Source organism: Limulus polyphemus, unplaced genomic scaffold (genome assembly GCF_000517525.1).
Source record: "Limulus polyphemus unplaced genomic scaffold, Limulus_polyphemus-2.1.2 Scaffold1153, whole genome shotgun sequence".
Taxonomy (NCBI): Eukaryota; Metazoa; Arthropoda; class Merostomata; order Xiphosura; family Limulidae; genus Limulus; species Limulus polyphemus.
In genome coordinates this window covers 185187-189880 of record NW_013666763.1, presented here as the reverse complement: position 1 = coordinate 189880, position 4694 = coordinate 185187, and the positions used below count along the sequence as shown (strand labels likewise).

General features: G+C 35.6%; 1 protein-coding gene across 1 annotated transcript in view; it reads right to left on the bottom strand.

The window, feature by feature from the left end:
- The window catches only part of LOC106462376 (protocadherin-like wing polarity protein stan), a 210089-nt gene that overhangs the window by 129761 nt on the left and 75634 nt on the right, over positions 1-4694 (bottom strand). The window lies entirely within an intron of this gene.

The window sequence follows — 4694 nt, the reverse complement described above, 5'->3', positions numbered from 1 at the left end:
TGAGGCCGGCCTCAAAGTCTTTGTTAAAGTCAGTATGAAGACTCGGCGAGAGGCACAATTGTTCTGGGCCTCACACCGTGAGGTATCACCCTGAAGTGACATAAAATGGGACAAGAATATCAGTTTTTCTAGAGTTCTACAAGCAAAACAAATAAAATATAGATAATATAATATAAAAATTAAGAAACGTGTTATTTGTTCAAAATCTTTGAGGAGGCAGCCACCACTTACATACAGTAGACATCAGTGTTCTCTGTGTAAACCAGTATTTCAAAGCACGGTATCTCGAGAGAATCATAACATCCTATCAAACACCTTCGTTTGATGACTTTGGTGTTTTCATATTTCATTCGGTGACTTTTGACACTTTTCTGTATTTTCAATATTTCGTTTGATAACTTTTGTTAATTTTCTGTAGTTTTAATAATTCGTTTGATGACTTTTGATGATATTTTTCATAACTTTTGTATTTCACGTTTTCTATAGGACAGGCTTGTGCAAAAAAAAACACCATAAATCCGAATACTAGCCTTTGTTGGTAACACTTCTGCGTTAAGAAAGCATTCTTAGTTTTCTCAAACATATTAAAAGAAATTTGCTATAATTTATAAATGTTTATTAAGAACTACTCACATGTTTATCACTTCTCACAAAATTAAGGACAATAAAAGCGATCAATTTCTGCAACTTTAGGACGTTTAAAAACTACGGTCACTGCAGTGCATGATCTCAGAAGGGGTTAAACAACGTAATGGCGTACTCTCTGTGCATAAGATCTAAGCTTTTCAATTCTCAATTGCCTTATTATTTCTAGGCATAGAAAAGTCACATATCTTTGTGTCAGATGCAAAGCTGGGTTACGGTATGTTCTGGTGAGTGTTCAGAATGTATTTTCTTGATATGCCAGATATATCAACATCAGATGCAAAGCTGGGTTACGGTATGTTCTGGTGAGTGTTCAGAATGTATTTTCTTGATATGCCAGATATATCAACATCAGACAATGTTGGGTTACTGTACGCTCTGGTGAATGTTCACAGGACACTAATGGTCAGTGTGTATTTTCTGCTTTCGTCAGATACCTCAACATGAGATACGAAGTTGGTTTATTCTATGTTCTATATATGTATTTATTATGGCTATAATTATAAACTAGGAAAAAACTTGTGCTACATGTACGAAACTTTTTTGGGGTTGTGGTATTTTATATTTAAATGCACAACGTTTATAGAAATGTAAAGGCAGTGCTGTGTACTTAAAAGTAAATAAACTAGTTTAGTGACCTACCTACACTACTCACGTTTGATGATAGGTACGTAAAGTTCCGAATGAGCCTGATGGCCGTGCAGGGCGTCTCAGTGACTGCGGGGTTAAAACTAAGTGAGTTAAACCTATTCCACAACATGTGATACCCACCAAACACCTTTAGTACAGAAGACACTTTGAGCCGAATAGTCTAATCAAAAATGTTATTTGCTTGTAGTTAAGCACATAGCTACACAATGAGCTATCTGTGCTGTGCCCATCATGAGTACCGAAACCCGGTTTTTAGAGTTGTAAGTCCTCATACATACCGCTTAGTCACTGGGGGCCTGATCAAAAATGACAAACCGATCAACTTATCTAATAAGAGACACTAGATTTAGCAACGCTTTTAAAATCTAGGTATAGGAGGCAAGTACTAAAACTCGGTGATATTGATCCCAGGTGCCTACTCAACAGGGAGACTGTACTAGTGCTCTAAGTGTCTATAAACACTGCTGTCTTAAATGAGACTCTGAGGGATGACAGATCCATTCCACAAATTCCTTTCCCTTTGCAATGCATATTAATATCTACACCCACCCCTCCCTTACACACAAGTTGACGTTGTCCATAATTCCCTACTTCTAATTTCGTTTTTGTATAGTTTAATGCACATGTTATTCTTTTGAATTATATAGATTCTAGGTACTAGTGTATTTGACACTATAACATGCCTCTACTTGTTCTTCGGGGGATACTAATGAATGTTGAACGACGCACAATCATAACTGAATAAAGCTTTTCAAGGGGCTTCACTAAGGTAGGATAACGCTGAAACATAGTTGTTCAATACGCAGACATTTTAATAAAAGACTCAAATTTAACCAATAATGATTTAACCCCAACTTTCAAGACCTCACTAACAAGAGAGTGATGAGGCTTAAGTTTGTTTATGCGGTGAAAAATCCTGTTAGATTTGTGTTTTATTGAAAACTAGTCGTGCACAACGAACGTGAAGCAACGTAAAAGAGTGTTTAAAACCAAAGCGAAATGATCGATGCGTCAAACACGAAACCTGGATTACGAATTTTGTATAACAAGAAAATATGTGTTTGTTGTTGAATAAAGTTCATCGTTCCATGCCCGAATTTTTAAACAAAGAACTCTGACGCTCGTATTAGGGAGGAGAAGTAAAGATACATAACCTAACTCGTCCCTCAGAGTTAAGAGGTTTGTTTGTATGTTTATAGCTAAGCACAAAGCTACACATACAGCTGTGCCACGGTGGGGGGGGGGGGGGCAGAGTTAAGAGATATCATCGTTCTGTTGAACAGTTTTGCGACAAAAGCACTAACAAGTGAACGTGGTTTGTTTGAGTACTAAAAGATGAAATAATAGCTATATATTCTCTTTTAGAAGAGTTTTTGGCATCGTTTTGTAAGTACTGCTTTTGAAAAGTTTAATATTCTATCATGATGGACTGAAAAATATTTATCTACCTGTAGGGCCGTACGTGGCCTAGTGGTTAGCGTGGCCGAACTGTGAATCTGAGGGCTCCAGATTCGCGTCCCGTTACCTCAAATACGCGTTATGCACTTTGGATCTGTTTGTGCGCTGTAAGAGTCAGGGTCAAATACCACTATTTGGTCAGACAGGAGTATCCCAAGAGTTGGCGGTGGGTAGTGATGAGTTGCTGCCTTTCCCGTAGTCTATCAGTTTGAATTAGGGACGGCAATGCGCAGATAGCTCTTGTGTAGTTTTGCACAAAAATTCTAAACAAACATACATTCTACTGTGATGTAAAGCTACAGTACTGAATAAACTATTGCTTGAAAGATAACTTACAGTTGTTATCAAAAGTCAAATTTTAATTATTTTGCCCAGTTAAGTTCAAATATTGGTTTTTAAACCGCCATGTTTTAGGGCTAGCCCTACTGTCTGAAAAATCGGTACAATTTTTCTAGTTATATTCAAAGATAAAATAGGGAGCGTAAGTAGGAATAACTGAAGAATTTATTTGATTATATTGTTATCTTTTATATTTTTAATGTTTAATTTTCATACTCTTTGTTTCTATTGATCAATTAATCTTGAAAATGTTGGGTTACACTTCCTTCACCAGTGAGTTAGTCAAGTTATTAAAATAATTGCTCAACTCTTGTTTATCTTTATTTCCGTGCTTTCTGTCTACGATGCAAAACATCCATCTTCAGAATTGTGGTTTACATTCGCTTTTCCAGCAAATTAAAACCCTACTGACATGTAAACCTTTCTCACAAAGCCACTAGAGGGCAACTAGTAAAACATCTGATGTTTATTATATTACTTTTTTATTAAATGACGTCACAACGAGAGATATGTTTATATACATATTTTACTGAGTTCTATAGCAGTCGCAGTGATGACTCGTGGATCACCAGCATTCTTGTTCTTAAGTCGTACAAATTAAATCACTGTAAGCAACGGAACGTTATTAATATGTAATCAATCACAAGGCAACTGATGGAGAATATTTTCTTAGTATGGCCGTACACGGATTGAAGAAAGGAGAACAAGGGCAAGTATATAAATAATTTATTCATTCTTGGAATGGCATAAAACCAAGCGCTTAATGTACAAAACATGACTACAATGTGGGAAACAAACTACAATTTGATTTAAAAAAATTAGTGAAAATACATACTTTGATAGTTCTACGTATATATATATATAACCAGACTCATACACACACGTACATCATACATTTGTGTATGTACATATATATGTGGTAGATTTATTCAATAAACTTTAAACTTTTAGAACTTCATTACCTCGAAAACGGCTGAATGGATTTGCACAAAAGTACGTATGTATGTGGACTACGACCCAAATTAAAAGTGATTAGGTTTTGGATGGTCAAGGTCACAAAGGTCCAAAAAATCCCCATCTGTTAACATAGGAACCGATTTTACACACTATTTTTACTCTATAACTCAGTCAAAAATAATCGGATTTTAATGAAACTTGGTGGACATATGTAGAATATTATTCCTCATTGTCCTGCCAAAAATGGTCCGTGTCATTTGATAAAGACAGACACACGGACATATCTTCCTATTTTTTGAAGGCTGAATATGATCAACGCTGCATGGCGGAGGTATGCATTCTATTGAATCCCCTCTAGTTTGTTTTTTAATATTTTGGTCTTCTGTTAGATATGAAAATTATGAATTCATTATGACCATATGAAACATAGCCCAAGAACTATAATCTACATAATATAAGTACCAGTCCAGGTTCGTAGCCCTAGGGTTATAAATCAGGAAAGGAAATAGGTTTTAGGAACTAGGTACACGCTTAGAAGGAGCAGTAGGGTGATAGGTACAAAAAAAATAAATAGAATAGATAGGAGGTTCTTATTTTATATTTTAGCTTGTCAATATCGATAATTTGAGTTCCTAATTCATAAG